General features: G+C 42.0%; 1 protein-coding gene and 1 long non-coding RNA gene across 2 annotated transcripts in view; one reads left to right on the forward strand and one right to left on the reverse strand.

Moving 5' to 3' along the window:
- The window catches only part of LOC119416581 (laminin subunit alpha-5), an 87,700-nt gene that overhangs the window by 45,617 nt on the left and 17,022 nt on the right, over positions 1-25,061 (forward strand). The window lies entirely within an intron of this gene.
- On the reverse strand, positions 5,272-5,733 carry LOC119417420. The gene is made up of 3 exons (XR_005187142.1): positions 5,700-5,733; positions 5,375-5,474; positions 5,272-5,297 (listed from the first exon to the last, which is right to left on the reverse strand). It is a non-coding gene; the product is annotated as an uncharacterized LOC119417420 (long non-coding RNA).

The following is a 25,061-nucleotide window of genomic DNA, read 5'->3' on the forward strand; positions in this document are numbered from 1 at the left end:
ATTCACAATTTGTTTAGTGTCCCAACTTTTTTGGAATCCGGTTTGTACAAAAGAATAGAGAACAAAAGTGCCTCCCATTAAAGAATGACTCATACAGAACGTATTTGGCAGCATTCACATTCCACTTTGTATCAAGTGGCATTTTTATCTGTAAAAAGATCATGAGACACTTTTGTCATTTCTACTGACTTCTCGTATGTCCAACACAAATTGAAACACACGGTAATGAGGCTACAACTGGGTAAGTGGATGTGTGTCCAACAAGTCTTACATAAAGAAGTAAATGTTCCACTGTCCCACCACAGCCATCTTAGGTCACTTATAATATGAATAAAGGTCATGGCAGCATCAGAAAAACAGTAACAAAACTCAGACACATCAAAAGCTGTGACTGTGACTTTCCTTCCCGCCATTGATTACGGTGACATTATTTACATGAACGCTCCTACGAGAACCTGCAGATGTTGGATGCTGCAGATGTTGGATGCTGTCTATCATGGTGCACTAAGATTCATAACTGGCTGTGATTATCGTACCCACCACTGCACCCAGTATTCACTGGTTAACTGGTCACCATTAACTTCACACACACTCTCCCACTGGTACATTTTCATCTTTAAATCACTTCCTGGTCTGCTGCCTTCATACATCTCCTCCTACATGTCTCTGTGTGAGTGCAGCTACAGCGTGCGCTCTCAGGACATCATTACCTGCAGTGTTCCCTCAGTGAGGACTGAACTAGACAAAAGGACCTTCTCCTACTCCGCTCCTGTTTCCTGGAACATCTTGTAAAAAGATCTGAAGCTCTCGACCTTTGACAGGGACCAATGCAGACATGTTCCTGTTTTTAGTTTTCTACATTCACCTTAGAATCTAGCTGTTTTTGATACTTTTGTTTTTTGTTTTTTTTAGCCTTCCTATTTGTTGAAAAAAAAATTGTGACTTTTTATAACTGTTTATTGTTGTTGCTGTTGTCCATTGTTGTCATCTTTCTTTGTTAAATCAGGTCTCTCTTGTAAATGAGTCCTCGAGGCTCAATGGGATTTACCTGTAGAAATAAAGGTTGAATGAAAAAAAAACTACACATCTACCTGACGCAGAAAACAGAACAATGAGACCAGAGATCAAAGGGAATTTTCCTCAAATTAGAGTTTATTTAAATTCAGTGACTATTAAAAAGGCGCGTCTCTTTTTTTTCTCCTTCAGCCACTTACATTACATGAACACCTCCACCCAGCACCGACCTCCATCAGAAAACTGCATTCACCCCTTTTAAAGTGACAGAATTCAACTCAGATAAAAGATTATTAAAAAGTACAAATCTGGGGGTGGATACAAAAGGATTTCCAAGGCTCTAAACATCCCCAAGAATTCTGTTAAATTCATCATCAAACTAGGGAAGGAATTCTGACCCTTTGCAAGTGACGTCACGCTCTTTGGAAAAACGCCACCGCCGCCATGACGGATGTCAACACACCGCCTCCACTCCTGTGTAGCTAGTTAGAACTCAGCTAGTTGTTTGCATAATATCCTTGTTGTTCTGTTGATTTGTCTATAAAAATGGTCATAGCGTGCTGCGCTGGCTGCTCAAACAGACGAGGAAGGAAACCAGACTTGTCCTTTTATCACCTTTTGATGAGGACTGAAGACGGCGATGGATGGCAGCCATCGACCGTAAGGACTGGCAGCACTCGGGATATTTGCAGATTTGCAGTGAACACTTTTTACAAGGTAAGAAGATTAACGTTTGTATACTGTATAAGTAATATTTGTAAGATTTAATAAAATATTGCAATGTGGAAACGGAAAATCTTTCACCATCATGAAAATGAATACAAACAACATAAAACAACAAAATAAGGCATAACAAAAGCATTTCCTGATTTTTTTTTAATATATAAAATGTATTAAACCAATACAGTAGGTAATGTATATACTGTATGTCTTAGAGCAGGGTAAAGTACTTTCAGTGACAACATAAAGTGTTTTCTGTATTTTTTTAACCTCAAATGTCTCACCAGATCAAGCTAACATGAAAACAACAAAGCTTGTGTTCAAACAAGAATTATCACTTTAACAAACTGTATCTGGGCCATTTTCACTTAAACCATGTTTGTTCTTCATTTAGTGAAATAACTCACAGTGTGTAGAGCATCTAAAGATTGTACTCATGTAAGAGTACTGATACTTAATTTTAATATTACTCCATTAGTTAAAACTCCAGTGTGTACTCTGACAAAAAATATAAAATGGATGAAAAGATGCGTATAGAATATCCAGACTGGTATTTGCACTTAATAATCTGAATTTACTCATTTATTGGTGCAGATTATTTTATTTCATGCTATCAAGCATATTGCTGTTTCAAAATGATAAGCATGATGACCATTTAAGCATTGTATATTTGATGACTTAAACTACTGATTTGTTTTACCAGAGAAGAGCCAGGACCCCTTGACACCTGCTTGTCACCTGATTACACTAAACAGAGGCTTTTTGGATCAGCTTCTACCTGGAGATGTAATTCTTCCAGACCGTGGTGTCACCATCCAGAACCAAGTCGGACTGTACTGTTTTAAAGTTGAAACACTGACATTCACACGGGGCAAAGAGCAGCTGGGTGCAGTTGAGCTGGGAGACGCCTGAAGACTCGCACCAGTTCACAAACACGTTGAGAAGATCTTTGGACAAGCATGTTCCAAGTATAAGATGTTGCATGGACCTGTTCCCATCAGTCTTTTGCCAAGTGATGATGAAGAGTACACTACTCTGGACAAAACTGATAAGAGTGGCATGTGCCCTAACAAATCTGTGCCCCTCTGATGTCCCAGCTGATCAACAGGAGTGTTCAAATCTCTACATTTGTAAAATAAACTTAACAATATGTAATCAATTAGTCAATTCCATGAAAAGATCAAGGCAACTTCATTTGAATACTGTAAATAGTGTGGGTGTGGGCGGCTGTGGCTCAGTGGTTAGAGCAGTCGTCCTCCAATGCAAGAGTTGGGGGTTTGAATCCACCAGCAGTCACATGCCGAAGTGTCCCTGGGCAAGACACTGAACCCCCTCATTGACTCTGATGTGTGTCCATCAGTGTGTGAATGTGATGAAGCGCTGATTGGTCTCTTTAGAATGATTTGTTCAATTATCTCTGTAGAGATCTAGTATAGAGCTGTATGAATGGGTCAATGAGGCACAGATTGTAGTAAAGAGCTTTGAGTATCTTGAAATAAGATAGAAAGGCGCTGTATGAGTACAGTCCATTTACCATTTACTATATGAGGAGGAAGTTTATCCTGCAGTGTGGGCTGCACAAAGATGCAGCAGGTGCTAAATCATTTAAAATCATTTGTTTGAAATAAAAATTCCATGTCCATTCCTTGTGTGGCTCATCCATCAAACACCCAATTGTGTGTCATGTCCAAGCTTACTTTGAAAAACCATGATAGAGCAAATCCGCGGAAAATGAACCACAAAGTACCGGGGGACTACTGTATTAGTCTCCTGGCCAGCAGAGTTGTGAATGCTATAAAGTCCATTTTTTTGGCAGGGGAAAGAGCAAGTGGAGCAGGTCATACTCCAAACATTGCAGGTAAAATATTAGAAATGATGTCCTGTCCTGTTACATTAAACAGCATAAGAATGTTTTCAGACCAGAAACTCTTTATGAAAGAACAGCTGTGGCCTGTTGGCATCGAACACACAGAGAAGACACTGAGTCAAATCTTCTACTGAGCCTGGCTTTAATACAATGAGCTCAATGTAGAGTCTGACATTGCATTAAACTGTCCAGCCCTGACTGAAGATCTGTTCTCTCTAAAATCTTCCCCAAACAACTGAAATCAGAAGTCCCACACGTGTCTCCCATACAGGTTTTAACACAGGATATGGAAGGTTAAAATATTTAAATATAAAGAAAAATCCCTCGTCTGAGCGAGAAGAGAGGCTGCAGAAACACTTTAAAAGCAGAGGTTAGGAAAAGTCTGGAAATGAGTTACAGAATTGTAGTTGAGATGGAAGGTATGTGAAAAATGAATCTTTCAGGGAGAGACAGTTTGTTCGCTAACTATTTAAAACAAGATTAAGTAGAACCATACGAATCTGTTCATCTTTTATTACCTAGCTTAGCCCATGTGGATAAAATGTAACCCAATTAGGACAGAAGAAAAATATATCTGCTAGAAATGCTCTACCCGAGTGTGTTTGTAGTGAAAGTGGAGTCTAAATTAAAGCCAGACTTAAGACAGGCGGACCCGTTCACTTTCTCAGTGTAACTAGAAGTAGAAGAGTGAAAAGGTGAGTGTAGGGAGGGGCTACTGGATGATCAGAACATAACCACATGTGAGGGGGGAATTCATTCTCCTCATACTGAACCCATTGATTCACATTTCTTATGTTAGTTGTTTAGTAAAATACAGTTAAAAATGTATTTCTCTAGGCAGAAACATGATTGAAGAGCGTTCTCACAGCTTCGGACTTGACTGTCAGGACAGAAGTCATAGTACAATGGTCAAATGTCTGCAGAATGAGATTGTTCTGTAACTGACAGGCAAATTAACCAATCACACTTACATGTAGAGTGGGTGGGACAGAAACAACAAATAAATAAATTGTATTTTTATCTGATTTATTTCACTACAAACTAATCATCAACCTGGTCTGTAGTTGGATTTGTTAATCTGATGAAGTCAGAAAAGTAGCACCATAATCCTGTGGGACGTCCCTAAAAGCTACAGAGAAAACAACAAACCTGTCCAGGATACTAGAGTGGACCATCAGCTGGATGAGCAGCACCACAATCCCATTCTGGCTTATAACACAACAGGTTAAGCAGAACGGATAAATACTGAATGTCTTAGTGCTGTTTAGTGTTTAAAGGAAAGCAGCAACATGACAAGAAAAATGATTCAAAGAAAGACTCCTGAGAGTGGCTCATGTTTCTGCTTGCAACATTTAACTCAGCTTTGTTTGAAAAGGAGTTTGATTTGCAGTTTTGTTTGTCCATCATCAGAGACTTTTATCACCACAAAGAAGAAAAAAATGGTCAGTCTGATTCCATCCATTAAGGCTTGGTGCGTAGCGTTGAACCGCCCTACAGCCACAGAGCTGTATGTGTCACAAAACTGCAACATGACTTTATTCAGCTTAGTGATTTTTCTGATTACAATAGGTTAGATGTATAAAGGTAAATGATCTTAAAGAAAGAACAGCCCATTTCAAAGGAAAGAGAAGTTATGAACTCACCTGTTCACACTCAGCAAGAACACTCAGAGTCCCTGCAACGTTACACTCACAGTCTGCAGGAGAGAGCACACAGCATGTTTATTATCAGGTCTATTTACTGCCTTCTGAGTGCTGCTCAAACATCTCTTACTGGAGCATCCATCCAGAGAGTCGGGGGAGAGGTTCCAGTACAGCGCTTTACATTTGTCACAAGCAGGGCCTTGAACATGACGACGGCACTCACACTGACCCTGCAATCAGGAGGAAACCAATCAGTCTGTTTCTGCTGAAGACTATTTGTCTGCATTTTAGACGTTAAAAATTAAAACCAAAATAAAGGCAAATCTGTCAATTATTGCTTTGTCCCTAACTTAAAAAATAAATGAAATAAAATAAGTCCATCAGTATTTTTCCTGTTAAAGCCCAAACATTTCCTGTTAGCACATTTACGAATGATTACCAGTAGTAAAACTCACCACTGGTGGCAGTACTGCATACTGAATAGAGCCGTCAGGATGACACGCACCAGCTGTCAAAGACAAACACATGTACAAGTGTAACTTTTCACCACTTGCTCTTGCTGAGGTTGGAGGCTTTTCCCCTCCCTTCCATCTCCGCTTTGCTGCTCTGTCTGTGTGTGAAACTGCTTCTGAGCCTCTCTTGCATCTTCTGAGCCATAATTATGGACTTGATTTGACCAGTTGGTCCCTCAACTCAATTTACAACATTTCTTCGAAAGAGAAGACAGGCTTTAGGCGAGTCGATTTGCCCTGTTGGCACACATCGACTTGGAAGATTTGATGATGTGTCTATCTCTGCTGCCAACTGTGGATTTTAAGGACGCATATTTAATTGGATTTTCGATAACTGGTTCCTGCTTTTTGGATCTGGCTGGTTGCTAGTTTTACCAACAATCAAGGAAGTCGTCAGCAGCAAATTTGGACCCAATCACGCTGCTTGCCTTTATGGTGGCTTGGTTCCTGCATCGAGTGCCCAGACTCAAATGCTTTGGGAAGAATGGATCAGATCTCGGGGATTTACTCAGTCGTGTTCCATCGGTGTGGCCATGTAATTTGGACATTTTGGAACCGTTTGGATCTGAATTTGGCTCCCTTGGCTGGCCTTGAAGGTCATCTTATCTGAATTCGCCTGGACAACATGTGATCTGACGCTCACCACCTGCTACCTGAGGAATTTCCAACTGATAACCAGATGAAACCAGCTGAATAAACGTGCCATCATTTCAGGACTCGTGGATTCTCATAGGCGTTGTCCTTGGCATTCCCCGACATCCCTTGAGAATGTTTACAAATCTCACTGGAGGACATTGACTGATTATTACATCCTTATCAGAACTCTTACAGTGCCCTCGAGAGCGTCTATAAACATCATTACCCCATATCTACCCCACTCAAGGAGGTAGTCTCTGACTCAAGGTGTCAGTTTACAGCCAATAACAGAGACTTTAACGTAAAAGCCAACTCAAAACAGGAAAATAACATGAGAAGACCATTTTCATGGGGAGGCCAAAATGGCTGTGATTCATTAAGCTGCGTTCTGCAAAGCTCCTGTCAGCCCCGCTGAAAAACTGCCTTTTGTAACTATATTCTCGCTGCCTCCACATTGGATTCTGCCTCTGAGATTGGTGTCGCAGGGTCGATACGAAGGAGCTGTAATATGGCCACTAAATTAAAAAAATCTAAAATGGCAAGGTCTTTACCCATGCGGCCTGGTGACACAGGTGCAGCCTCGGTCCGCGGTGATGCCAGAGCAGCAGGTGGAACGGCAGGTGCGTTGGCCCCGTCCTCGCAAGGCTCGTGAGAGATGGTCGAGTAGGCTCTGAAGTCAGATATTCTGGCTTCAATTAAATCTGAAGTAACGGCGATAATTAGGATGGAGATGAAGGCGGCTCTGATCAATATGATTTTAACTTTATTAGGAGCGAGCTGCAGGCAGTCAGAGTGGAGCAGACCTGGGCCCAAAATTTGATTAAGAATCTAAATTCCTAGTCATGGCGATTCTAAATAGATTCTAAAAGCCCCAAAATCGATTTAAAAATGTGTTTAAGTTTAATTTTTTCCCACTCATACTCCCAAGCGTACAGCATATTGAACTACCTGTCCACCCGTCACTGTAGAATTTGGCCATGTAGACTACCATACAGCAAGCTAGTTAGTTAGCCAGCTCCTCTTACCTGATGCTAGCATGGAGCTGGAGGATAGCATGATTCAACCCGTTCCTTCGTCGGTAAAAGTCAATGTAAAGTCATTTCAGATTCTACAATGTTCCAGGGAAGACGGAGCTTAACAAGAGCACGGTTGTTTGCAAGAAGTGTAAAATAAAATTACAGTACAGTATTTTGGAAATATGACAAATGCGAGGAAGGAAGATGAAAGTGAAGCAGCCGACCAGCGAACTGAGCAAACTTCCAGCTAATTCTCCAAGAGCTCTGAAGATTTTCCACCCCATCTCCTGCACAAAGGATTTACAGACAGCTCAGTCGAAGGCAAGGGATTCAGGTTTATTTTTAATACGCTGGACCCAACGTACGTTATTCCTTCACGTAGCTTTTTTTGTGATAAAGCAGCACCACAACTTCACCATGAAACAGAATAAAGTGGTAGAAGCTCTGATGCAGCTGCAGATCAAAGGAAACTTTTATTTTTCATATTATACTAAAACTTATAGACAAGTTGTACAATAAACGTAATGTAATTTGTCTTTTTAACAGGTTGAAGAGATGAGACACATCACCTGGAGCCAGTTCTCAATGATACAGTTTATGGTTTATAAATTACAGTTCAGAAGTGCTTTTGTGCAAACTTGCACAAGTTTTGAAATTTTGTTAAATATTTACTAAATATGAATCAATATGTTAAGACTGAAGTCTGTATATTTCATATTAGGTTAAGTTTAGAAAATATAACAAACGTTAGAGCAATATGATTAAAAATAACTGAAGTCTGTATTTTAATTTGAGTTCAAGTTTAATGTACTATGGTAGGCTAACAAAACTGATTTTGTTTGACCAGTTTGACAAGACTGTCAACCAGGAAGAGGGCCGGCAATGGAGGAGGGGGCGTTCGAAAGAGACCATCTTATCACAAGCAGAACTGGTTTGTTCCACTTTGGAGTAAGCTGTTGGGGTAAGAATCAGTTTTGTTGTGTGTTTCCTTGACTGATGAAGCCTTCCGGATCGAAGGCGAAACGTTTCAGCACAAAAAAAAAAGAAACAATCCAGATGACCTGACTGAAAAATGTTGGATTGTATACCTGGATTATTGAGCATGGATGTTGTTGTACACAGCTCTAGTTACTTCAAACTGAATTTAATACTTTGTCTACTGAGCAGGCAAAATATATCATTTCAAAATCTAGAGAGGGTTACTATGAACACGGTGAAAAGGCTGGGTGATTGCTCGCCATCAGCTACGGTGACAGTCAGTCAACCAAGCTATTCCAATAATAAATAATGAGCAGGGAGCTGCATGTCACAATGATGCTGTAATTAATACATCTTTTAGTAAATTTTACCAGTTACTGTATATGACTGAGTCATCAGCTATCCTATCAGACTTGGATAACTTTTTAAAAGATCTTAAACTTCCTTCAGTGAATATTGATCTTGGAGATTTGGAGAGGGAGTTCTCTGTGGCTGAGATCAACTGTGCAATCAACAATACTCAAAAAAGGAAATCCCCTGGACCAGATGGCTTCCCATCTGAGTGTTTTTAAAAGAAATTTTCAAATGTGCTCTCACTAATGCTCACTGCTCTCATTAATGTCTGTGTTTCTGTAAAGTGCCCTGAGACAACTTTATTGTGATTTGGCGCTATATAAATAAACTGAATTGAATTGAATTGTGTTTGAGGAGTCACTTGCTGCACAGACATTGCCACTGTCCATGCGTCAATATATAATCTCAATGTTACCTAAGAAGGAAAAAGATCCTCTAAACTGCAGCTAATATAGACCTATCTCACTTAAATACTGACATAAAAATTCTTGCAAAGGTCCTGGCAAAACGATTTGAGTGGGTGGTCCCCACAATTGTCCTGCCTGACCAGACGAAGTTTGTTAAAAACCGTCAGACTTTTTTCAATTTTAGGCGGCTGCTTGGTGTGTTGTACACTCCTAGTGTGCCCAATCACAACTGTGACAAAGTCATTCTCTCATTAGACACTGAGAAGGCATTTGACCGGGTGGAATCAAGCTATCTCTTTGAGACTTTTAAGTTATTTAAATTTGGTCCCAAATTAATTTCTAGGTTGAGGCTGACATATACCTCCACAATGGCAGCAGTCCGCACTAACTGTAACATCCAGATATTTCTAACTGAAACAAGGTACGAGATGGGGTGCCCGCTCTCACCACTTCTAGGCTTCTATGGGCAACTGTGGCTGAGTGGTTAGAGCAGTCATCCTCCAGTACAAGAGTTGGGGGTTCGATTCCACCAGCAGTCACATGCTGAAGTGTCCCTGGGCAAGACATTGAACCCCCATTGCCTCCAATGTGTGTCCCATCGGTGTATGAATGTGATACAGCTCTGATTATTCTTTGTACAGAAACAGTAGAGCGCTGTATGAATGGATAAATGAGGGCACAGATTGTAGCGTAAAGTGCTTTGAGTATCTTGGTAAGATAGAAATGTGCTATATAAGTACAGTCCATTTACCATATGTGCATTAGCGATAGAACCACTAGCTGCTGCTTTACGGAAAAAACTTCATCATTAAGGGAATAAATCGAGTAGGCACAGAGCATAAAGTTTCTTTATATGCTGATGACATGCTTTTGTATGTATCTGACCCTCTTACCAGAATTCCTGAATAATTTACTTTGCTTCAAATTTTTGAGAAAATATCTGGCTATAAGGTTAATCTTCAAAAGAGTGAGCTGATGCCTGTGGCCACTTTAGAAAAGAAAATCTTAGACACTGTACCTTTTAAAATTAGTTAAAAAAAAAAAAACCTTGGCATTTGGGTAACTTGAGATCATAAGAACCTCTATACAATTAATTATCTACATTTCATGGCGAACCTTAAGTCAAGTCAAGGTTCTTTGTCATTCGCACCATATGAAGGATATTGCTAAATGGCAATCCCTACCTCACACTCTGCGGGCTAGAATAAACTCTGTAAAAATGAATATCCTACTTCTATAAGAAGGATAATACCTTCTGATATCCTATTTCTATACCTTTTTCAGAATCTGCCAATCTTCCTTACTCAATTATTCTTTGCTTATCTGAACAGCCAGCTATCAGTGTTTATTTGGAATAAAAAGCATCCATGGATTGCCAAAACGGTCTTGCATCTGCTTCACAGGCTTGGAGGCATGTCACTTCCTAATTTCATGCACTATTACTGGACAGCTAATAACAGATTCTATTCTGGTTGTGTAAGGATTCCCCTTCTCTCAGTTGGGTGGCTTTGGAGAGGGCCTCAGTTAGATCGAGTTCTCCTTCTGCATTACTCTGCTCTCGACTGTCTTTTAAACAAGTTAGCATCAGCCTACAATTCTAACCTAATTATGATCTGGATGTTAAGATTTGGAATCAGTTCAGGAGGGCATGTAACTCTGTAGAGTTTCTGGCATCTGTGTCAAATAATCATTTGTTTACTCCCTCAGTAGCCGATACAGCTTTTGACACCTGGATCTAGATGGGAGTGCATTCAATGTGTGATCTCTATATTGATGGTAGATTTGCCTCTTTTGAGTAGCTGTTAAAGAAGTTTAATATCCACAAGTCACAGTTTTTCAGATATCTGCAGCTGAGACATTTTGTGAGATCTAACTGATTGTTTTCCTTTGTACCCATCTAAACATTTTGTGGTTAAGATTTTTGAATGAAGGTTTGATACTAAGGGAGCCCTCAGCAAGATCTATACTCTGCTCAGTTCATACCATGAGAGCAGTTTGGACTCCCTTAAACTGAAATGGGAAACAGACTTGGAGAAATCCATATCAGACTCAATCTGGCAAAAAGATAATTAAGAACATTTACTCATCCCCAATCTGTCTGAGGCATGCTGTAATTCAATTCAAGGTGGTGCACCGACTGCACTGGTCCAAAGACAAGTTGTCCAAGATCAAAACCGACATGGACCCTGCATGTAATCGTTGTAAACAAATTTCAGTTACACCCTTCTTTACATTCTGGACTTATCCCAAACTGCAGACATTTTGCTATCTATTTTTTACACCTTCTCTGGAATATGTGGCAAAACTGTACACCCATCACCATTTATTGTATCACCTTCAGCAACTACGAGAAGGATGTGATTACTTTTGGCTTTCTTTTGGCCAGGATACTTGTTTTGTGTAGCTAGAAGGACCCACACCCCCCAGCTTATGTTCACTGGATAAGAGAGATGATGCATCATATTCATTAAAAAAATAAATAGATAAACCCTGAAGGGTTCAGTTCAAAGATTTTGGGACACTTGGCAGCCCTTTATAATGTATGTGGAAACCTTGTCAATGCCTGATTAGTTTATTTTGTTCGCTGCCTTTGACACTGTGGATCAAGGCATCCTTTTGACCCATCTGGAGTGACTTGTTGGGATTCATGGTACAGCTTTAAACTGGTTTCGATCCTATCTCTCAAATGGGAGTTTTTCTGTAAATCTAGGATAGCATTTCTCCTTTGTGTCTCCTCTGAAATATAGGGTTCCCCAGGGGTCTCCGAACAGATTAGCACTGTTGTAGTCATGTTACAGGAATGTCTTAGGGATGTACAGGTATAGTTGAGAGCAAATTTTCTGAACCTAAATAAGGAAAAAACTTTAGACTCTGGTGTCCGGTCAATGTAATCCCTTGCTTGGGCATGACAGTGTGGTTGGTCCTTTGTCCTCCTGTCTCCGTTTGTAAAAAATCTGGGTGTGATGGTTGATCCTCTGTTTAAATTTGAAAAGCATATTAGCACTGTTATCAAAGCCAGTTTCTTCCAGCTGAGGACCCTTGCTAAGAAAAAACCTTATCTTCCTTGGCCTGATCTTGAGAGCGCTATCCATGCATTTATAACATTGTGTTTAGATTATTGTAATTCTTTGTATTAAGGGTTGGACCAGAGCTCCTGCAGCGATTGCAGAGCGTCCAAAACGCTGCAGCCCGTCTGTTAACGAACACAAGGAGGCGTGAATCTATTACCCCCATTTTGCACTCCCTTCACTGGCTCACTGTTGCTTTTTGGGTGAAATCAAAAGTTTTAATGACTGTTGCCCATCTTACTTAAGCGAGCTGTTGCAGCCCTACACTCCTTCCAGAGCCCCGAGGTCAGCCGACCAGCTTTTGTTGGCTGTCCCTAAAGCCAAGTTAAAGACTAGAGGTGAGACTGGAGGCTTCTCTGTGGCAGCACCCAGACTGTGGAACAGTCTCCCTCTGTCTGTTAAGCTCTCTCTGTCAGTAGATCAGTTTAAGTCCAGACTGAAAACACATCTATTCTCGCTGGCCTTTAACTTTACTTCACCCTCAAATTAGTACTTGATTTATTCGAGTGTTTGGGAAAGTGCAGCAAATACGAAAGTTTGTGTTGGTTTTTATTAGTACTATTAATTTACTGGTATTTTATTGCAAATTTTTTTCCTACTTTTATTTTTTATTAAACTCAATTTCATTTATTTGATCAAATTTTTATTTATGTTGTTATTATTGTGAAGCACTTTGGTCAGCTGTGGTTGTTTTTAAATGTGCTATATACAAAAACTTTGAATTGAACTGAATTGAATTTATGTGGGCAGCACGGTGGCGCAACTGGTAGAGCTGCTGCCTCTCAGCGAGCAGGTCCCTGGTTCAAACCCCGGTCCAGGGGCCTTTCTGGGTGGAGTTTGCATGTTCTCTCTGTGCATGCGTGGGTTTTCTCCGGGTGCTCCGGTTTCCTCCCACAGACCAAAAACATGCATGTTAGGCTGATGGTAACTCTAAATTGTCCCTAGGTGTGAGTGAGAGAGTGAATGGTTGTTTGTCTCGTTTGTCTCTATGTGTCCCTGTGATGGACTTGCGACCCGTCCAGGGTGTCCCCCGCCCCTGGCACAGTGATTGCTGGACATGGGCACCAGCGACCCCTGTGAACCAAAATGGAACAAGCGGGTAAAAGATAATGGATGGATGGATGGATGGATGAATTTATGTGTGTGTGACTGACCCAGTATGGCAGGGGAGAGGTGGGAGGTTTTTTTGTTCTGTTCTTTTTTTGTTTGTATATTTAAAAAAAAATCTATAAAATTACTTGGATTAAAAAAATAAAAAATAAACATTTTCACATTCAGAAACAAACAGAAACACTGCACACATAATTCTTACCCAGCATGCTTTGCAACTCTCACACTGACTCTTGAAGTTACGCTCTACACATTTCACAAATTTTTACTTTAATACAAAGTAGTTAAAACAAAGAGGATCTCCATAGTGAGTTAATTTCCATACATCCATTATCTTTTACCTGCGTCTTCCTTTTTGGTCACGGGGGTCGCTGATGCCCATGTCCAGCAATCACTGCGCGAGAGGCGGGGTACACCCTGGACAGGTCTCCAGTCCATCACAGGACACATAGAGACAAACAACCATTCATGCTCTCACTCACACCTAGGGACAATTTAGAGTTACCAATCAGCCTAACATGCATGTTTTTGGTCTGTGGGAGGAAACTGGAGTACCCGTAGAAAACCCACGCATGCACGGAGAGAACATGCAAACTCCACCCAGAAAGGCCCCCTGACCAGGATTTGAACCAGGGTAACCTGCTCGCTGAGAGGCAGCAGCTCTACCAGTTTACCAGTTGCACCACCATGCTGCCCGTGAGTTAATTTATTTTAGTAAATGACACGAGGGAAACGTCCAACAGACATTGAATGCATCGCTCTTGTTCAGCACCGCAGAGTTTTACTCCACCTCTTTGGTTCCAATGGACCGGATTAATTTCTGAAAGCTCACTCTGAATGGGACACGTACACTTTACTTGTGATTTATGAACAGTTTTGAGTTGTGTTCCCTTACAATGTTGTCACATTACAGACAGTCACAGTGTCAGCAACAGCAGTCTATGATAAAAGTCAGAGCTTTAACGTTAGCTTCCACAATTTTTTTAAGCAGATTAGTGTAGCCAAATTTTTGGTTAGGAGTGCCCACCACTGGGGTAAAGTTCAATATGATATTTTATATTGTCTTACTGAGAGTGTTTTTTTTACAGTCTTCTCACTAAAGCATGTTCAAGTTCACACTGCAGGTCCTAATGCTCAGTTCCAATTTTTTTTTGCTCAGATAAGATATATATATATATATATATATATATATACACATTTAATGACGTGAAAGTTCACGTCATTAAATGTGACCTCCATCAGACTCCAGTGTGAATCGTTTTCAGTTGAGACGACCAACATGCACAGAAGAGAACATGATGTCACACACAGTACGCTGTGTTTAAGCTAGTAAACATGGATGCTACGTGTTAGCATGTGTGATTCTGAAGTTGTCCAATCAGAACTGATTTAATGATCTGACATGTTTATTTGGTCCAGGGTTTACTTTTATTCTTGAGTCTTGATGGCTCCTCCAGTACAACTTTGTTTGTCTGGGTTGGGGGCGACATACTGAAGATAAAAACCAACTCGAGTATGGATCCCATCCCATAAGCATCGATATGGTCTGACACCAGCATTAGTATCATATGCTGCTGTAGATTGTCAGCCATACAGAACATGGGAGATTAAAAGAACAAAGATGTAGCAACTGGACTTTTGTTCTGTAGCTGAAGACGTGAGAAGTTCCAAGATTTAAACTGCACAAGGTTATTATCATTATTATTAATACCTGCACTCATCTGCTCACTCCTACCTCACTGAATAAGAATCAGATGAAATGAGGCATGACCATTCCAATTGTAGTCATTTTGAAAAACATCAGTACCACATATGAAAAACATCTGGGTCACATCAGAAAAAAATGGATTTGTCACATTCAGACTGTCATGAAAAATTCCAATATGGGTCGCATAGGGGTAAAAAAAAAAAGGGGGCCACATATGCCTGCAGTGTGAGCATAGGCAGTGTGATTCTTGGTGAAACAATGGGATACTGGTTATCCAAGTGAAGAGCTGAATCTAAGGCAAAGCTTACAGTGCTCAGGGAGTCAGCCATATTGAGATTTGAGGCTGGTCAGGAAGTTCTGACTTTACAGATCAGTTTTCTAGCTTTGGGGGACATTCCAGATGAATTTTCTGACAAAACTCAAAAATTTTGACTTCTGACAACAAATGGAATGCAATAAAATTGTAACAGCTGTCTCCTGGTGTTTATTCATCAAACCAATCACAGATAATTGAGATGCATTGATAATCATTTTATAAGCACATTGCAGCACTTCAAAATAGTAATCAAATTAAATCAAAATGTGCCTAAAGATTTAAACTCACATTATCCAAGAGTAATGACTCACTTGATAACTTCTTAAACAAAAAAACCCCAACAATTTACAAACTCATTTCACTTTGTTCTTACATTTACGTCTTGAATAGAGTTATGTTTAACCCACTACATTAGGGAGCTGTAAATATATTTACACCCAAGTTTTGACCAAACCCAATATTTAAAGTGATAACATTTAAATTAAAAGATTCACACCCCTAACATTCACCCAAATATTTATGTGATCAGCTGTGGATGGCTATGTTAACATGTGTTTCTGCTGTGCAGCTGTTATCACCTTGACAGTTGGGGAAGCCGTAGGAGCCGTGTGTACAGCTGTCACACCTGAGCCCCCTCACACCTGGCAGACAAACGCACTGTCCTGTCAGCTGGTCACAGCTTCGGTAGCGGGAACCTTCAGTGGAACACTGACAGGCTGAAAACAGATACAGGACATTTATAGGAAAAACAATGTGAAACAACACAATGAATTTAATTTAGTTTATTTATAGAGCGCCAACTCAAGACAAACATAACCTCAGGGCACCGTACAAAACATTTACGTCCATCATAAAATGCCAATAGTTTTGGTTCAGTGGGTCATTAACAGGCTTCTACAGAACACATTCAACCTTTGAACAGTGTGTTGGAACAAAGTAAAACATGAAGGATAGGGGCCTCTCATGGACCAAGTTTAGATACCCCTGGACTAGAGACTCCACCCAAATATGATGCTCCACATTTGGAACAGGTACAGTGGAGCAGAGGTTGATTTGTTTGCCACATGCAGTTCACAGTTCTGTCAGTACTAGTTCTTACGGAGCTTGTGGAACAACTCCATGCTGGACATGGCCAAAGACGCACTTTATGACTTCTTCCAGTTACGTTGAGCCCACGTCTCTTGGACCTGGTGCAGTAAGAAGAGTTGATAGTGATACTAATAGCTCCAGAGCACGTGGATAGGTCAAGGTTCCCGTGCCTGCAGTATATGTTATCAGACTGTCCGTGGCGGCTGCTGCAGTGGGAGTATGATCACTCACAAGTGTAAGAATAATTGAGAACTACCTGTAGTGCAGTAGACTGCTGAAACAATATTTCACTTGATATTACAAACACCAAATGTGGTACACATGCACTCCAGGATGTACTCTCTCAAAAAATTACCTTACACCCTCGAAAAAACTAAATTGCTATCATTTTTCAGGATGGTCACAATTGGAAGTGGCTTTAAACTGTGTTTGAACTAAATTTTGATTTCTTAAACCTATTTTGAAGGTATGTCCATTAAAATATGTTTTTGAGTAGGAAAAGTCTAATTCTGAATGTTCAAATTTGAAAGGATTGAAAATTGTGGTGATTTAATGGGAATTAGACAAATACTCTTGCTATGATGTTTAAAATGTGATGTCTAGGTAAGTGACCACCAAATGTAGAGTGATGTATTAGAACAGGAATACTGTGCATGTTGCATTTTCAAAGGAGAAGATTCATCGTGTTGTTTCATGTGAAACAACACAATGAATCTGGAACCAGCTTCCTTGAGAGGGGCTGGACACTCATCCACTCTGGTGTTGCACCTGGTGAGCGGCGCCGAGCAGGAGTGGGCATACTTATTGCCCCCCAACTTGGTGCCTGTGTGTTGGGGTTCACCCCAGTGAATGAGAGGGTGGCCTCCCTCCGCCTACATGTGGGGGGACGGGTTTTGACTCTCGTTTGTGCTTATGCACCAAACGGCAGTTCAGATTATTCACCCTTTTTGGAGTCCTTGGAGGGGGTACTGGAAAGTGCACCTCCTGGGAACTCCTTTGTTCTGCTGGGGGGACTTCAATGCTCATGTGGGCAATGACAGTGAGAACTGGATGGGTGTGGTTGGGAGGAACGGCCCCCCTGATCTGAACCCGAGTGGTGTTCTGTTGTTGGACTCCTGTGCTCGTCATGGATTGTCAATAACGAACACCTTGTTCAAGCATAAGGGTGTCCATATGTGCTCTTGGCACCAGGACACCCTAGGCCGCAGTTCGATGATAGACTTTGTCATCGTCTCATCTGATCTGCGGCCACATGTCTTGGACACTCGGGTGAAGAGGGGGCGGAGCTGTTCACTGATTCACTGCCTGGTTGTGAGTTGGCTCCGATGGTGGGGGAAGATGCCGGTCAGACCTGGCAGACCCAAACGTATTGTGAGGGTTTGCTAGAAACGTCTGGCAGAGTCTCCTGTGAGACGGAGTTTTAACTCCCACCTCCGGGAGAACTTCGAACATGTTCTGGGGGAGGTGGGGGACACTGAGTCTGAGTGGACCATGTTTTGTGCCTCTATTGTCGAGGTGGCTTACCGGAGCTGCGGCCGCAAGGTTGTCGGTGCCTGTCGCGGCGGCAACCCTCGAACCCGATGGTGGACACCATCGTTGAGGGATGCTGTCAGGCTGAAGAAGGAGTCCTATCGGGCCTTTTTGGCCTGTGGGACCCCAGAAGCAGCTGATGGGTACTGACAGTCCAAGCGACATGCGGCTCGGGTGGTCGCCAAGGCAAAAACTCGGGCATGGGAGGAGTTCAGAGAGGCAATGGAGAATGATTCTGGTCCACCATCCGGCGTCTCGGGGGGGAAAGCGATACGCCACCAACACTGTTTATAGTGGTGGTGGTGTGCTACTGACCTCAACTTGGGATGTTGTGGGTTGGTGGGCAGAATACTTTGAAGACCTCCACAATCCCACCGGCACGTCTTCCACTGAGGAAGCGGAGCCTGGGGACACTGGGTCAGGCCCTACAATCTCTGGTGCTGAGGTCATCGAGGTGGTTAAAAAGCTCCTCAGTGGCAGGGCCACGGGGGTGGATGAGATTCGCCGGGAGTTCCTTAAGGCTCTGGATGTTGTAGGGTTGTGCTGGCTTATGCAACTCTGCAATATTACATGGACATCGGGGGAAGTTCCCCGAGATTTGCAGATCGGGGTGGTGGTCCCCCTATTCAAAAAGGGGGACCGTAGAGTGTGTTCCAGCTACAGGGGAATCACGCTCTTAAGCCTCCCTGGTAAGGTCTATTCGGGGGTTCTGGAGAGGAGGGTCCATCAGATAGTCGAACCTCAGATTCAGGAGGAGTAGTGCAGTATTTGTCCTAGTCGTGTAACACTGGACCAGCTCTACACTCTCAGCAGGGTCCTGGAAGATAAGTGGGAGTTTTGCCCAACCAGTCTACATGTGTTTTGTGGACTTGGAGAAGGCGTTTGACCGTTTCTCGGGGAACCTGTGGGGGGTACTCTAAGAGTATGGGGCACTAGGCCATTTGATATGGGCTGTTAGGTCCTTGCATGACCGGTGTCAGAGCCTGGTCCGCATTGTCGGCAGTAAGTCGGGCTCATTCCCGGTGAGAGTTGGACTCCACCAAGGTTGCCCTTTGTCACCGATTCTGTTCATAACTTTTATGGACAGAATTTCTAGGCACAGCCAAGGTGTTCAGGGGATCCGTTTTGGTGGCCTTAGGATTGCGTCTCTGCTTTTTGCAGATGATGTGGTCCTATTGGCTTCATCAGATTGTGATCTACAGCTCTCGCTGGAGCGGTTCACAACCGCGTGTGACACAGCCGGGATGAAGATCAGTTCCTCCAAATCCAAGGCCATGGTCTTGAGCTGGAAAAGGGTAGAGTCCCCTCTCCGGGTCAGGGAGGAGGTCCTGCCCCATTTAGAGGAGTTCAAGTATCTTGGGGTCTTGTTCACGAATGAGGGAAAAATGGAGTGTGAGATCAATAGACAGTAAGGTGCAGCGTCTGCAGTGAAGCGGGCACTTTACAGGTCTGTCGTGGTGAAGAGAGAGCTGAGTCAAAAGGCAAAGTTCTCAATTTACCGATCTATCTACGTTCCTACCCTCATCTATGGTCATGACCTTTGGGTTGTGACAGAAAGAATGAGATCTCGGATACAAGCGGCCGAAATGAGTTTTCACAGCAGGGTGTCTGGGCTTTCCCTTAGAGATAGGGTGAGAAGCTCGATCATCCAGGAGGGACTCATAGTAGAGCCGCTGCTTCTCCACATCGAGAGGAGCCAGTTGAGGTGGCTCGGGAATCTGGTTAGGATGCCTCTTCGACACCTCCCTGGTGAGGTGTTCTGGACACGTCCCACCAGAAGTAGACCCAGAGGAAGACCCTGGACACGTTGGAGGGACTATGATTCTCGACTGGCCTGGGAATGCCTCGGGATTCCCCCCGGAGGAGCTGGCCCAAGTGGATGGGGCGAGGGAAGTCTGGGCCTCCCTACTTAAGCTGCTACCCCCGCAACCCGACCCCAGATAAGCGGAAGAAAATGGATGGATGGTGAGTAGGGACTGAGCTTTTTGAATACAGGGATCACTTCAGGACAAACCTACCGTACATGGCTGGCAATTTTCTTGCCATTTCCACAAAAGGCTGACAAACATCACAGCCAGTGAAAGTGTGAAAGAACAGAATGCCACTGGATTTCTCTGGCCCAAAATTCACCACGATATTATGAAAAGGCAACCACCAGATGGACTGGAACAGGCCAAATTCAACCCAAAGCATTTCTAAGCATGCATCCTGAAAAGTCATAAAACACTGACTGCAACAATAAGAATGTCTGTGTAATGTGCTTTAATCAAAAAAGATTGCATCCATTGCATGGCTGCATGAAGAACATGTGTCCATATTTTGGAGTCAGCTTCTTCATGGTTTCATGCTTGTGAGACTAATTGGTTTTTTGGAAAGAGCCTGTTTTCCTTTGGTCAAAACTTTGATATTGTTGGGACACACCTCCAGATGCAAGAAAAGGGCCATCTGCATCATGAAGGACTCCACTCCATCCAGCACACACACTTTTTGCCCCGCTCCCCTCAGGAATGAGGTTGAGGAGCATTAAGTGTAAAACCAATAGACTGAGGAACAGCTTCTACCCCGAAGCTGTTAGACTCATGAATCTCTAACCAGGAGAATCATTGTGAAAAATCACATCATGTTGCTGCTGATCTGTTTCATGTTGCTGCTGATTTATTTCATGCTGCTGTGTTCATGCGTGCTCATCTGCTCACACAGACTCATGTTTGTGCTGCTATTTAATGTATTGTTTTTATTGTTTTCATGCTATTAGTGCTTATTGTATTTTTAGTTTGTTTTTCTTAGTTCATATCTTAGATCTTATTACTGTTTTTCTTTTACATTTTATTGTTGGATGTAACTGGGACCATTCAACACTTGCTTTTGTCAAGGGCGGACATCTCCTCCTCTCCTCTCCGCTTTGCTTTTGCTTTGTCCAGTCTGTGAAACTGCTTTAGAGCCGCTCTTCTACAAATCTTCTGAATCATAACAATGGACTTGGATTTGGTCAATTGGTCCCTCAACACAATTGATAACATTTCTTTTAAGAGAAGACAGCCTTTAGGCGAGCCGATTTGCCCTGTTGGCACACATGCAGCTGGATATCTCATTAACTTTGAAGACTTGATGACGTGTCTATTTCTGCTGTCCTCTGTGGATTTTAAGGACGCATTTATATTTGTATTTATGATAACTGGTTCCTGCCTTTTGGATTTGGCTGGTTCCTGGTCTATCAACAAACAAGGAAGTCGTCGGCAGCAAATCTTGACCTGGTCAGGCTGCTTGCCTTATAGGATGGCTTGGTTCGTGCCTAGAGCACCCAGACTTTTGGCAGAATGGATCAGATCTCTGGGATTATTCTCAGGCACGTTGACGGGCTGTCTTATCTCAACCCGCCTGGAAAGTTTTGTAAACCTGATGCTCCACCCCTCCCTCCCCTCCTTCTGAGGAATTTCCATGGACTTTTCAGAGGAGTCCAGCTGAATAAACATTCCATCATCATTTCAGGATTCTGGATTCGTCTCTGGTCGTCCTCGGCCACCCCCGAGTGTGCACGGATCTCTCCAGAGGGAACTATTTGAACTGAGTGATTTTATCTGAACTCTGCAGTGTCTCTATGGAGTTGTCTCTAGCTGCTCACCGCCCTTGCGTCCATCCCTCCCCTCACCCCTGCGTAATGTCGACATCATTATGTTCTCGTGTGCAAGATTTTTTTCATTATCACACTGTTGACCTTCAAACAGAGGTTATAAGCATGTTAGGATTTTTTTTGTCTCCAAACCCTATGTGTCATTTTTCACCAGTTTTTATTGTCTGTCCAAACAGGTCTCGTTTTCGAGGCTCAATGTGACTTATCTGTTTAAATAAAGGTTGAATGAATGAAAACTAATTCCGTTCGCACCACATGTGCCACATGTGGTGCGAACGACAATAAAGAATCTCTGACTCTGACTCTGACTCAAGATCATCATCATGTCAGGTAGGAACCAAAAGAGCTCAGTCTTGTCTCTATCTCTCAGAAAGTTTTACCAATGTGATGGTAGCTTGATTTTGTCTGTCACTCTATATCAATTTCCTTAGCCTCTTCTTGACCTTGTTTCAGCCTTCAGGCTTGAAGTCCAGTAGACATCAAAACTATGTCTGTCTTCTCATTCTTTAAAGTTTTTCTGTGTCTCTAGAACTACATCTTAGACATAATGTTCTTCAAAGGTCTTTGTTGTCTTTGGAGGAAATGAATACACTAGAGAGGACTCGTCGATGATGATAGCATCACATTCTGGTTGTGGGTCTGGAAGAGAAACGGTAGCTTCCAGAATGTTTACAGTCTGTGTCTAATTACCAGTATGGAGATTCCCAGTATCGCTCAGTACTGCAAGGAAGTCACCCCTCATCTCCTCTGCCCTATGCATGAGCTCTCCTGCTACGTTGCGCACATGGCCGCATCATGCCGCTCTCAGTGTCTGTCCGTGTACGTCAGAGATCAGTTTCAAGGACTTCCGCTGTCTGATCAGCACCTGTCACACTGTCTGTGTGAGGCTGTTTCACAGGTGTACATTTCCTCAGGAGCTCAGCCTACAGAAGGGCTCAGAGCTCACTCAACCAGAGGAATTTCATCCAGTGAAGTGTTAAAAGATATTTTTAATTATCTTCAGCTGTGTCAGTGTAATTGATCAAGAAGTACAAGTCTGCTCCGTGCTGCTGCTGCTTGAAGGGTTAACCCGTCGATGTCCTACTGCGCTTCTGTTCTCTACAATTTAAATTTAAATACTGTAGCATTTTAAATAAACAATCCATGCAGCTTAAAATGTTACAGTATTTAAATTATAATTGTTAATTTAAGGAGGGAGATTGGGAGTAATAGGTGATGAGGGTAATTGCAGCCTGGCACATCATGACAAAGTTTACTGTACTTGAACTGAACTTGGACTACTGTATCCCTACTTCACGATTTTTCACTTACCGCGCGCGCGGGGGTGGGGGAGTCAGGGTACGGAAAGTATGAATTCACATGTCAAAGCAAACAACATTCTAAATCAAGATTTTGTACAACAAAATCTATGTCAAACTGGCTTTAACAAAAAATAATGAACAAGAGTGCTGAATAATACATACAGTATCTTTGATAAATGAATATGAAGAAAATGCCATTTCCTACACCTATTTTGTTGAGCCAACTGCATAAAAACTGCAAAACAATGTCGAGATGGTGTAGAGGCAGGGCTGCCGACTCGGAACCCTAAAGTCCCAGGTTCGATCCCCCAGTCATTGCACATCTCATGGTGTCTCTGAGCAGCACAGCTAGGTGCTTTCAATAGCTGCGCACTACACCACCTAGTGGTGGATGGGTTGAATACAGAGAGCCAATTTTGTCATTGTATGGGAACATACAATGATGACAATACATAACTCATTACTATTATTATTATTATTATTTATTTCCAATAATTGTAGTCATATTTATGAATTATTCCATTATTGGCTGCAGTTGAAACATTATCAAAGATTTTTAAATACTAGGCCAATAACATAAGTAATTACATTATCAAAGAGTTTAAAAAAAAATACTAGGCCAATAACATAATAGGTTATTACATTATTGGCAAAATGTGATTTTATATTTGGCTCAAAATATATGACATTATTGGCAAGTTTTAACATTGTTGGCTTTATTATATTATATGCTTTTAATACATTGTAGGTTGCTACAAGAGAAAAGTCTATACTCATGGAATCTGGGGTTACATTATGTAGCCAGTGTTTCTACACCTACAGAGACTGTATTACTCACGTGCACAGGTGGGGTAGCCGTAATAACCAGGAGCACACTGGTCACATGATGTTCCGCTGTAGTTGGGTCGGCAATGACAGATACCTGAGGTGGTACAGCTGGTGTTCAGTGAGGTCCGAGAATCACAGGAGCACTCTGAAAAAAAGAGAAATAATACAGGAGGTGAACAATATTCCATCAGATTTCATTTCAGTTCAGTTTATTTATATAGTGCCAAGTCACAACAAAGGTCATCTCAGGGCACTGAACAGAACTTTCATATACATAAAAAGTAAATTACTGTAATCTACTTTTTTTCTCACACTTTCTACCCCACGGTTTATATGCAGCAGCGTCTTATTTATGTACAAACCGGATTCCAAAAAAGTTGGGACACTAGGCAAATTGTGAATAAAAACTGAATGCAATGATGTGGAGATGACAAATGTCAATATTTTATTCGTAATATAACATCGATGACAGATCAAAAGTTTAATCCGAGTAAATGTAACATTTTAAAAGAAAAATATGTTGATTCAAAATTTCACAGTGTCAACAAATCCCAAAAAAGTTGGGACAAGTAGCAATAAGTGGCTGGAAAAAGGAAATTGAGCATATAACGAACAGCTGGAAGACCAATTAACACTAATTAGGTCAATTGACAACATGATTGGGTATAAAAAGAGCTTCTCAGAGTGTCAGTGTCTCTCAGAAGCCAAGATGGTAAGAGGATCACCAATTCCACCATTGTTGCACAGAAAGATAGTGCAGCAATACCAGAATGGTGTTACCCAGCGTAAAATAGCAAAGACTTTTAAGTTATCATCATCAACCGTGCATAACATCAAAAGATTCAGAGAATCGGGAACAATCGCTGTGCGTAAGGGTCAAGGGCGTAAAACTCTACTGGATGCTGGTGATCTCTGCACCTCAAACAGGAATGCCACTGTCAAGGAAATAACAGAATGGGCTCAGGAATACTTCCAGAAAGCATCGTCAGTGAACACAATCCACCGTGCCATCTGCCGTTGCCAGCTGAAACTCTACAGTGCAAAGAGGAAGCCATTTCTAAGCAAGCTCCACAAGCTCAGACGTTTGCACTGGGCCAGGGGTCATTTAAAATGGAGTGTGGCAAAATGGAAGACTGTTCTGTGGTCAGATGAGTCACCATTTGAAGTTCTTTATGGAACACTGGGACGCCATGTCATCCGGACCAGAGAGGACAAGGATAGCCCAAGTTGTTATCAACGCTCCGTTCAGAAGTCTGCATCACTCATGGTATGGGGTTGCATGAGCACTTGTGGCATGGGCAGCTTGCATGTCTGGAAAGGCACCATTAATGCA

Source organism: Nematolebias whitei, chromosome 11 (assembly GCF_014905685.2).
Source record: "Nematolebias whitei isolate Nwh7 chromosome 11, NemWhi1, whole genome shotgun sequence".
Taxonomy (NCBI): Eukaryota; Metazoa; Chordata; class Actinopteri; order Cyprinodontiformes; family Rivulidae; genus Nematolebias; species Nematolebias whitei.